The sequence below is a fragment of the Salvelinus namaycush genome, chromosome 28 (genome assembly GCF_016432855.1).
Source record: "Salvelinus namaycush isolate Seneca chromosome 28, SaNama_1.0, whole genome shotgun sequence".
In the NCBI taxonomy this organism is placed as follows: domain Eukaryota; kingdom Metazoa; phylum Chordata; class Actinopteri; order Salmoniformes; family Salmonidae; genus Salvelinus; species Salvelinus namaycush.
Genome location: NC_052334.1, coordinates 7191841 through 7204433, shown reverse-complemented (window position 1 = coordinate 7204433; position 12593 = coordinate 7191841). Strand labels below are relative to the sequence as shown.

The following is a 12593-nucleotide window of genomic DNA, read 5'->3' as shown; positions in this document are numbered from 1 at the left end:
AATCACATTTGATTTGTCACATACGCTGAATACAAGGTATAGATCTTACCGTGAAATGCTTACTTACAAGCCCTTAACCAAATATGCAGTTTTAAGAAAATAAGAGTTAAAATATGTGTGTGTGTGTGTGTGTGTGTGTGTGTGTGTGTGTGTGTGTGTGTGTGTGTGTGTGTGTGTGTGTGTGTGTGTGTGTGTGTGTGTGTGTGTGTGTGTGTGTGTGTGTGTGTGTGTGTGTGTGTGTGTGAACCAACCTTCGAGGAGTTGGACATAAAAGACAGGCAGAAGGGGAGGGAGAGTATCTCTCTGTTTCAATGATGATAACATGGTGCCATCAGTCTTACGTTACTGTGCCATATTGTCCTCAGACACTTTCAACTCCAGGAACACAGTTCACGGATAAGATATGACTAAAGGGTAAAGTATACTCATGGGCTGTCCCCCAAATAGCGCCATATTACTTATATAGTGTAGGACAAGTAACAGACTTAAAATGGCCAGTGCATTCGGAAAGCATTCAGACCCCATGACTTTTTCCATATTTTGTTACGTTACAGCCTTATTCTAAAATTGATTAAATTGTAGTTTTTTTCATCAATCTACACCCCATTATGACAAAGCAAAAACAGGTTTAGACATTTTTGCAATTTTACATAAGTATTTGGACCCTTTACTCAGTACATTGTGGAAGCACCTTTGGCAGCAATTACAGCCTCGAGTCTTCTTGGGTATGACGCTATAAGCTTGGCACACCTGTAATTGGGGACTTTCTCCCATTCCTCTCTGCAGATCTTCTCAAGCTCTGTCAGGTTGGATGGGGAGCGTCGCTGCACAGCTATTTTCAGGTCTCTCCAGGTTCAAGTCCGGGCTCTGGCTTAGCCGCTCAAGGACATTCAGAGACTTCTCACGAAGACACTCCTGCGTTGTCTTGGCTGTGTGCTTAGGATCATTGTCCTGTTGGAAGGTGAACCTTCGCCTCAGTCTGAGGTCCTGAGCGCTCTGGAGCAGATTTTCATCAAGGAACTCTGTACTTTGCTCCGTTCATCTTTCACTCGATCCTGACTAGTCTCCCAGTCCCTGCCGTGGAAAAACATTCCCACAGTATGATGCTGCCACCACTATGCTTCACCATAGGGATGGTGCCAGGTTTCCTCCAGATGTAATGCTTGGCATTCAGGCCAAAGAGTTCAATCTGGGTTTCATCCAGAGAATCTTGTTTCTCATGGTCAGAGTCCTTTAGGTGCCTTTTGGCAAACTCAAAGTGGGCTGTCATGTGCCTTTTACTGAGGAGTGGCTTCCATCTGGCCACTACAATAAATGCCTGACTGGTGAAGTGCTGCAGAAACGGTTGTCTTTCTGGAAGGTTCTCCCATCTCCACAGAGGAACTCTGGAGCTCTGTCAGAGTAACCATCGGGTTCTTGGTCACCTCCCTGACCAAGGCCCTTCTCCCCCGATTGCTCACAGCGGCCAGCTCTAGGAAGAGTCTTGGTGGTTACAAACTTCCTCCATTTAAGAATGATGGAGGCCACTGTGTTCTTGGGGACTTTCTATGCTGCAGACATTTTTCGTACCCTTCCCCAAATCTGTGCCTCGACACAATCCTGTCTCGGAGCTCTATGGACAATTCCTTCGACCTCGTGGCTTGGTTTTTGCTCTGACATGCACTGTCAACTGTGAGACCTTATATAGACAGGTGTGTGCCTTTCCAAATCATGTCCAATCAATTGAATTTACCACAGGTGGACTCTAATCAAGTTGTAGAAACATCAAGGATGATCAAACGAAACAGGATGCACCCGAGCTCAATTTCGAGTCTCATAGCAAAGGGTCTAAATACTGTTTTTGCTTTGTCATTGGGGTATTGTGTGTAGATTGATGAGGGAAAAAACATTTAATCCATTTTAGAATAAGGCTGTAACATAACAAAATGTGGAAAAGGGGTCTGAATACTTTCCAAATGCACTGTATGCCAAACAAAAACCATTGATTTCAAAGGTGAACAAACTATACAACAAAATGACAACTTTACAAAAACACATTTTCTGGAAGAACAGTGCAGATGCCACGTTTGGTAACAGAATTTCTGTAAAATCCCCCCTCAGTTTTTTGTTCCCACGTTTTCCAAAAATGTAAATATCCGCTCCGAATTAAGATTCAACGATGTCTGCAGAAAGAATGGGGTGTCAGCTATGACACATTGAAAACATCTATTTTGATCATTGAAGTGGATTTACACGCGGTAACGGAATTGCGATAAAGGAATTGCATCATGGGCTCCTGACCTATACAACAAATAAATGCATAATGATGGATATGAATGTCATTCTCTTCATGGTGATGTATCCTAAATAGATACACAAATATAAATATGCTAAATCCTCCTTTGTATTTTTGGGTATTATTCTACACACCTGGCTATTATGTTAATGAGCTCTGACCCTAAACAAGACCAAATTTGGATGGCCCAGACCAAATCTGAACCAATCATAGAAGTTAAGAATATTTCGAAGATAACGCAGAGACAGAGGACGAGAGGTCAATAAAGTACTAACGATCAAGGGAAATTGTGGATTTTCTGTAACAGGGGATTAATGCAGAGACATGGGGGGAATTTGTCTATATATTGAGTCTGAAACAGGATACTTGGTATTTGGCCATTGGCCCAGTTTTATTGCAAAGAATTCTAATTGGTCAACCACAGGCTAGGGCTGGGTTATAAACTACATCCTGTCCCTTTGTTCGGCAGAGAACCACAGGAGAGAATCACTGAACACAGGGGAGCATGAACATCTACCTCCCCGCATGATTCGTCCTATTTGAATAAGAATAAATCCATTTTCCTTTCCCTAATTTGCTTTGGGGTCTGTGTTATTAAAGAGTAACATCAACTGCTAACAAAGTCTATCGTTTCACAAGTTTGGACATCAAAGTACAGCACAGTAGAGTTCAGTATAGTACAGCAAAACACAGAAGAGTGTAGTCCATTATAATGTACTCAACTTGAAATCATTGGCCACTTTAATAAATGGAACACTAGTCACTTTAATAATGTTTACATATATTGCATTACTCATGGTATAAAATACAGTATATACATATGACATCTATTGCATCTTAGCCTATGCCACTCTGTCATTGCTCATCCATATATTTATATATTATTATTCAATTCCTTTACTTAGATTTGTGTGTATTAGGTATTTGTTGTGGAATTGTTAGATATTACTTGTTAGATATTGCTGCACTAGAAGCACAAGCATTTCACTACACTCGCAATAACATCTGCTAACCATGTGTATGTGACCAATTTGATTTGATTTGAACTCGTGTGCTGTACTGTACAGTACTATACTTTTCTTTACTCTACAGAACCTAACTTTGGTTTGTGACTACTATGACCTCTCATTGTAGCCAATTCAACTGCAGAAATTCTGTTACCGATTTTGTAATGGAATTTCGAGTTTTAAACACTTAATAATTCATAAACAAAATTGATATCAGTAAAAATACTAATTGATAGGCCTACCTTTACTTGTTACTTTGTGAACTTTCATTATCCCTCTCCTCATGAGGGAGAGAAATTAGACAATATATTCAAGATGTGGGTTTTGGTAACAGAATTTCAAGGCACAAGGCAATGTTTCTTAAATTTACAGAATGCAGAAAAATGTATCCAAACGAAATGTTAGTGTTGATATTAGTTGGCAAGGGTCTTCAATTCAACATTGTGTTTTTATGTATATCCAATAACTTAAGACTTTTTCTGAGAGAGGTTTTCTAAGACCCATTTTCCATCTGTTTGACCCAGAAATCAAAGTCTTTACTTATTCCTAAATGGTTGAAAAATTGACGTTACCGCATAAAAAAAAGGTGTGTGGTGCACTAGAACAGTCTGCAGCGCCCGGCCTCACCCTAGTAGACTCTGAAGTGAAATGTCTACTGTTTGCAGATGATCTGGTGCTTCTGTACCCCAACCAAGGAGGGCCTGCACCAGCACCTAGATCTTCTGCACAGATTCTGTCAGACCTGGGCCCTGACCGTTAACCTCTAATTCCTCCCAAACCCGGATCCGGGAGCACCCCCATCAGTAAAAAAGCTGACTAGCATAGCCTTGCATAGCGTCACAAGTAAATACTAGCATCTAAATATCATTAAATCACAAGTCCAAGACACCAGATGAAAGATACACATCTTGTGAATCCAGCCATCATTTCTGATTTTTAAAATGTTTTACAGGGAAGACACAATATGTAAATCTATTAGCTAACCACGTTAGCAAAAGACACCACTTTTTTTACTCCACCAGTTTTTTACTCCATCAGTAGCTATCACAAATTCGACCAAATAAAGATATAAATAGCCACTAACCAAGAAACAACTTCATCAGATGACAGTCTGATAACATATTTATTGTATAGCATATGTTTTGTTAGAAAAATGTGCATATTTCAGGTATAAATCATAGTTTACCATTGCAGCCACCATCACAACTCTCACCAAAGCGACTAGAATAACTACAGAGAGCAACATGTATTACCTAATTACTCATCATAAAACATTTCTTAAAAATACACAGCGTACAGCAATTGAAAGACACAGATCTTGTGAATCCAGACAATATTTCAGATTTTCTAAGTGTTTTACAGCGAAAACACAATATAGCGTTATATTAGCTTACCACAATAGCAAACATCACAACAGCATTGATTCAAGCCAAACATAGCGATAACGTATAAACCACCAAAAGATATTAATTTTTTCACTAACCTTCTCAGAATTCTTCAGATGACAGTCCTATAACATCATATTACACAATGCATATAGAGTTTGTTCGAAAATGTGCATATTTAGCAGCACAAATCGTGGTTATACAATGTGATTAGTGGCCAAAACTTCAAGCAATCTGTCCGGCGCCATCTTGGAGAGGCACCTATTCTAATCGAAAACTATTCATAAACTTGACTAAAAAATACAAGTTGGACAGCAAATGAAAGATAAATTAGTTCTTAATGCAATCGCTGTTAGATTTTTAAAATTAACGTTACTGCGCAATACAGCGTGCGCTAAAGCGAGACCGCACCATAATTCATGGCGGAATTATTATTTGACATTTGTCAACATAAGTACGAATTAACAGCATAAAGACTGCTTACTATTAGCTGAGCTTCCATCAGAATCTTGGGCAAGGTGTCCTTTCTCCAGAACAATCGTCTTTTGGTTGAAAGATGTCCTCTTCTCCTGTCGAAATAGCAGCTAACGACAGCCACCCACTGGAGAGGTGTCCAACTCGTGAAAGCGCATGACAAAGAAATCCCAGAAAATCGCTATAAACTGCTATAAGTCGGTTTAAATTAACTACCTTATGATGTCTTTAACACCTATAACGAATAAAAACATGACCGGAGATATAGAACTACTAAAACGAAAGCGTTTGCAGGACGCCATTGTGATGTCTTCTTGCGCCAGGCGCACCGTTGAAAAGGACGGTACTTCCGTTCCACGGTCTTATATAGGGTCCCAGATTGCGCAATCCACTCCATTCAAATTCTCCCCGCTTACTGACATCTAGAGGAAGACGTATGCAGTGCATGTAGCCCGATGGCTTACATGGGGACTTATAAACTGACCTCAGAACAGGGACCTCGATTTCTGAAATCTCACTCCCTGACAGGAAATGTGCTGCAGAATGAGTTCTGTTTCACTCAGAGAAATAATTCAAACGGTTTTAGAAACTAGAGAGTGTTTTCTATCCAATAGTAATAATAATATGCATATTGTACGAGCAAGAATTGAGTACGAGGCAGTTTAATTTGGGAACTCATTTTTACAAAGTCGAAATGGCGCCCCCATAGGCTCAAGAGGTTTAATCTCAGGAAGACAGAAATGGTGTTCTAAAAAAAAAAGTCCAGTTGCCATAAATACAAATTCCACCTAGACACTTCTGCCCTCGAGTACACAAAAAAATATACCTACCTCGGCCTAAACATCAGCACCACAGGTAACTTCCACAAAGCTGTGAACGATCTGAGAGACAAGGCAAGAAGGGCCTTCTATGACATCAAAACGAACATAAAATTTGACATCCCAATTAGGATCTGGCTTAAAATACTTGAATCGGGTTATATAACCCATTACCCTTTATGGTTGTGAGGTCTGGGGTCCACTCAACAACCAAATTGAGACTCTGCATGCAAAATTCTACAAAAGCATCCGTGTTCAACGTAAAACACCAAATAATGCATGCAGAGGATAACAAAATTATCAAAATCCAGAAAATAGCAATTCTACAATAAGTTCCATAACAAAGCCCACACATACAGAGAGATAAACAGGACAGCAACATAATCAGACCCAACCAAATCATGAGAAAAACAAAAAGATAATTACTTGACACATTGGAAAGAATCAACAAAAAAACTAAGCAAACTAGAACGCTATTTGGCTCTAAACAGATAATGGTCAGGTATTCTGCTACTGTGTACTGTGACTGACCCCAAATTAAGGAAAGCTTTGACTCAGTGAGCATAGCCTTGCTATTGAGAGAGACGCCGTAGGCAGACCTGGCTCTCAAGAGAAGACGGGCTATGTGCAGACTGCCCACAAAATGATGTGGTAACTGAGCTGCACTTCCTAACCTCCTGCCCAATGTATGACCATATTAGAAACACATATTTCCCTCAGATTACACAGACCCACAAAGAATTTCAAAACAAATCCAATCTTGATAAACTCCCCTATCTGTTGGGTGGAATACCACAGTGTGCAGTCACAGCAGCAAGATGTGTGACCTGTTGCCACAAGAAAAGAGAAACCAGTGGAGCGCCAACACCATAGTAAATACAACCTTTATTTAACGGTATTTATTTTCCCTTTCATATTTTAACTATTTGTACATTGTTACAACACTGTCAATAACATTTGAAATGTCTATACATATTTTTTTTTACTTGTGTGTGTAATATTTACTGTTCATTGTTTATTTTCCCTTTTCTTTTTTGTCTATTTCACTTGCTTTGGTAATGTAAATGTCACGGATGTGAAATGGCTAGCTAGGTAGCGGTGGTGCGCGCTAATAGCCTTTCAATCGGTGACGTCACTTGCTCTGAGACCTTGAAGTAGTGGTTCCCCTTACTCTGCAAGGGCCGCGGCTTTTGTGGAGCGATGGGTAACGATGCTTCGTGGGTGACTGTTGTTGATGTGTGCAGAGGGTCCCTGTTTCGCGCCCGGGTCGGGGCGAGGGGACGGACTAAAGTTATACTGTTACATAAACATATGTTTCCCATGCCAATAAAGCCCTTTGAATTTAATGCAAGAGTCTGTACGTCAGGCAGCTTAGCAAGCTCCAGTTCCAGCACCCAGAACTATGTTTTTCTGGTTATCACTGCAGAATAGATTGCGACAGCAGCAGTGAAAGAGAGAGAGAGCCCTGAGGTTATGGTCTTTGGTGTGGAGGAGGAGGAGTCAGTGAATCAGTCAGGTTTTACACATAAAACCAAACAGCAAGTGTAACTCCAAACTGAAGATCCTCAGGAGGATAGAGTGACCCAGGATCAATAATTCAAAACATAAAGGCAGGATGCTCCCTCACACAGAGTGTCACCAAACTAGGTAGGATGACTTGGGCACGGGCAGAAACAAATAGGTTCAAGAGAAACAGCAAAACAGCTGCTCAGAGGAAAAAAGGTCTGTCCCGGAAAGACCTACTTACATAAATAATAATAAATATATATATATTTGTTTAAATATTTTTGTTGGTACTTTTTACCCCTTTTCTCCCCAATTTCGTGATAACCAGTCTTGTCCCATCGCTGCAACTCCTGTACGGACTCGGGAGAGGCGAAGGTCGAGCCATGCATTCTCCGAAACACGACCCCGCCAAGCCGCACTGTTTCTTGACACACTGCTCGCTTAACTCTGAAACCAGCTGCACCAATGTGTCGGAGGAAACACCATACAGCTGGCGACCGAAGTCAGCGTGCACTGCGCCCGGCCGCCACAAGGAGTTACTAGAGCGCGATGGGACAAGGACATCCCAGCCAGGCCAATCCTTCCCCTAACCCGGACGACGCTGGGCCAATTGTGCACCACCTCATGGGTCTCGCGGTCGCGACACAGTCCGGGATCGAACCCGGATCTGTAGTGACGCCTCTAGCACTGTGATGCAGAGCCACTCGGGAGGCCTACTTAAAACATGTCATTTTGTTTCCTGCTCAGGCAGTGGAGACTTCATTCCTGTCCCGACAGACACAGCACCATCTACTTTACTGTCTCTACTGTGTCTCTGTCTCTTTACGATCTATGTGTCTCGATCTCTACGGTCTTTAATATGGCTTTTAATATGACAAAATGTCCACGTTGTGGGCAAATTCGTAGGCCGTAAACGATTGTCGGACGTCTTGGCTCGTTCAGCGTGACAGGGTCTACGTCTTGGCCCGTTCATCGGCTGGTGTTACAAGCCGATCCCGGTGACTGACCAATAGGAACATGGTCGGCACGGAGTGTGAATAGTGTGAATAGTGTGAATAATATAATACTGTAGTTTGATTTAAACGTTTTCATGCTGTGCAATAAGAGCGATTTCCCTAATAATGTTGTTTACATGATACATCTGAAATCAGGCTACCTGATAGGATTTTAAAAAATGCACAAAATGACCAATCAAAATAAAATGTTCTACTACATTATTATTGCCATTTTGGGGAAGCGTATTTGATTCTGAGTTTAGATGTATACATTTTGTATGTGAAAACTATGCATACTTTCAGTTTTTACAAACTCGCTTCACTCGTGCATAAGCATAGAGAGGTAAGCGCTGCTGGTGCTGGCACATTGGCAGATCAGATACACCGCTGCAGAGGACGTAGCCTACATCGGCTGACGTAGCCTCTCAAGCTAATCGCAGAATGTGACGACAGAACTGAAGCGAATCATACAATCTGGTCAGGTTGATATCAAGATTTTAATTTAGTTACATCGCACAGTGACGTGATGATCGTAAAAGACTGAATCCGACGTACAGTCTGCAAAGGCCTTTAGGGGGCTGCATGCCTATCCACCAAGCTACCAGATTCTGTCAACCATTAAGCCTAGGATTACAACTGATCCCAAACCAGGTAGAGCAACTAAGGCATAAACTATAGCTTCACTAGTACTCCTTAAACTATTAGGCATAATTGTGTGGAGGTAACTACCATTGGGTTATTGGATTAGCCTACAAGGGCACACTTATTTTCCAGGTAATTCAATCACACAGATATTCAGTTCGAAATATGGAAAGGAGTTATACAGTATGTTAAATTGAGTTATATATGAAGATATGATGATATCATCTGCACAAAGTAATTGTATGTCTTAAGTTCAGAATAAAACGTGTGGAGATTTCCCCTGCCTCTTGTCCATGATAGAAATTAAATGGAAGGAAAGCCACAGGGAGGGAATTGTTGGCATTCCTGAATACTGAAGCAAACAGAAGAAAGGTCCCAACAAGCAAACATATAGGCCTGCTGCAACCTGGTCTCAGAGCATTTCCTATTATTCTGTATGTAAATCCGAGACAATCCATTTAGTATGATATGTTGTTCCGCATGGTATGTATGAATTTGTGGATATCCATCACCTGTATCTTATGATATGTTACGAATTACAATTCGTATTATATACTGAACCAAAATATAAAACACAACATGTAAAGTGTTGGTCCCATGTTTCATGAGCTGAAATAAAAGATCCCAGAAATGTTCCATATGCACAAAAAGCTTATTTCTATCAAATGTTGTGCACTAATTTGTTTACATCCCTGTTAGTGAGCATTTCTCCTTTGCGAAGATAATCTATCCACCTGACAGGTGTGGCATATCAAGAAGCTGATTAAACAGCATGGTCATTACACAGGTGCAACTTGTGCTGGGGACAATAAAAGGCCACTAAAATGTGCCGTTTTGTCACACAACAAACAATACCACAGATGTCTCAAGTTTTGAGGGAGCATGCAATTGACATGCTGACTGCAGGAATGTCCACCAGAGCTGTTGCCAGATAATTGAATGTCCATTTCTCTACCACAAACCGCCTCCGTCGTTTTAGATCATTTGGCAGTACGTCCAACTAGCCTCACAACCGCAGAACACATGTATCCACACCAGCCCTGGACCTCCACATCCGGCTTCTAATTTCAGTTTCCCAAATGTATATTTACTATGTTACGTCTAGGTTATGAGACCAGGCTGGACACACACACACCTCTCTTCTACCAAATTTCCTAGTTCTATGCTAGTTGTATCCTTCTATACCTATTTCTAATCTTCTATTCGATTTCTATAGTCTCCACTCCAATAGCCTACATGTCTCTCCGTGCAGAGTCATTTCATTCCAGAACAGTATTATAGCATGGTTATAATAGAATGCCAGATTCCATTCCAGAGGACAGGAAGCCTAAAATAAGAAGTCAAAAAAAGTGTGACCCCTTCCAAAATGGAACAGTGATGATGTTCTAGGGAAGACATTTAGTAATGCGCAACTTAATCGCAAATTGGGCACGCTGGCTGCTGTTATTAGGTTTGACTTACAAGAAATAATATATACCACTTCCAGATGGCATTTGACACGAGAGACCGCATCCTACAGTAAACTTGGTGCCAGTCTTTTTTATGGAAAGAACGACTATAGCCAACTGTAATGATAACAAATACTGCACTAGCTGGTGTATGTAAATGCATTGGAACGAAACAGTGAGGGGAGGGTCATATAAAAAGCAATACGTCGATGAGCCAGATGCATTAAATAACGATGAGAGGGTCAAATTAGTGCTCACAAAATGTAGAATAAACATCACCCATTATAGTAAGAAAGATCGATACATTGTTGCAACAAAATGCATCTCTGTCTCAAGTTCGTAATGTTGCCTTATAACGGATAGCGGCAACATTCTGACAGCATCGCTAGCTAAATTGTAGGCACAGGAATTGATCGGGTCCGGTTTTGAACAACCAACCGTTGACCAAACTTTAATCAGTTTTAAATACTGTTTGAAAACATATATTGTAAACATAGAACGATTGAATACATTTTATACCATTCGTGTAGCCTAATATAGTTTAGAAATGTTGTAATAGCAGGACAATAATAACTTCGTCCATGCGCGCAGATGAGGTGGATCAGTTAAATGAGTGGCAAGAGAAATGACAAAGAACGAAAGGAGAGATGTAAAATGCAGCCTTTGAAATAAACTTACCTTTCGTGAGAAAAACGAATCCTAACTCCTTTAAAACAAAAATAGTTATCCGATGAAGTTGTATCCAAACGCTTTAGTATATCCAATTTATCGTCAGCAAATGCAGGCTAAAGTTTTAAATATAAACGGGGCTGCTTCGTCGAGCGCCACATTTATATGACTTTGATCAGTAACAAGTAGCCTAGGATTACATGTGCAATTGCTGGAAAGACGGCTTCAAATCACGGATGGCGGGGGTTCGCATAGATTTTACATCATTTAGTGTTTGTTTTAATACCAAATGTTCTTCAGTGAAAATATCCTTAAATTCATGTTAATTATAATAATCCAAACATTATCATACAGATATTCCGTTGCTCTTTTGAAAAATACTATATAGAACGTACTGATACCCCTCAACGACCAATAGTTGGTATCGCCAACGGCTGCCTGTCATTCCATTCCTCCCGTCCCATTCCCGACTGTAGCAGTGCAGCAGTATTTTGGAAGCCTGGTGGCAGTGAAGAGGGAAATAGTAGCGGCGCTTAGAATACCCATTCTTAGGAAGCGGGTTCAGCCTAGGGACATTTACGCCCTATAGGTTTAGAGTTTCGTACAATAAACGGGTCCGCTTGGTTTTATATGTATAAATCATAGGCTTTGGATAGGGAGAAGAAAATAACAGAATACCTTTTCCAACAAAGAATAACAGAATGTTCTCAGAATGTAGACTTTCTACTACAGTAGGCTTACCACTTGGGAGAGTAGGAGGCTACAGACTACACATGTCTGAGCATTGTAGAAGTGGATCGGTTTTAGAGAGAAGGTGTCTGTCTGTATTTTCCCATTGTGGAGAAGTGACATGGTGTGGCCCTACTACTCTTGTTACATAGGGCTCTGGAGGGCTATAAGACTTTCTCCTGCTAGGCCAGAGCTTCTTCCCTTACAGCAGGTCAAGAAATAATATGGAACAGAGACAGCATGCCTCCTACATTGTACCCTGTTCCCTATATAGTCCACTACTTTTGACCAGAGCTCGATAGGGCCCTGGTTTAAAGTAGTGCACTAAATAGTGAATAATGGATGACATTTGGGACACAAACAAAGTTTAGGAACCGTATGGTGGGGACTCTTAAGGTGAAACAAAGACGTAGTTTGAAAATAATGCAACAACATAAATCTATAAATGTGACAGTATTTGTATGTGTCCTAAACTGGGTTAAGGCTGATGCACCAGATATTCTCCCCAAGCTCTGTGCAAAGCCTGGGGATGAGTTTAGACTGAGTTTGATGAAAAGGAACCCTCGAGGAGTATGTCAATGCATGTGTAATACTTCCACGGCATAGAGTTAGTCATTCTATGAATCATCTCACAGCCCTAGCTGC

At 40.8% G+C, this 12593-nt stretch overlaps 1 protein-coding gene across 1 annotated transcript in view; it reads right to left on the bottom strand.

The window, feature by feature from the left end:
• The window catches only part of LOC120023653 (FERM domain-containing protein 6-like), a 60226-nt gene extending 48858 nt beyond the window's left edge, over positions 1-11368 (bottom strand). Inside the window, exon 1 of the mRNA XM_038967703.1 lies at positions 11229-11368. The gene's annotated coding sequence lies outside the window, so the exon portion shown is untranslated. The remainder of the gene's footprint in view (positions 1-11228) is intronic.
• Positions 11369-12593: the final 1225 nt, after the last annotated feature.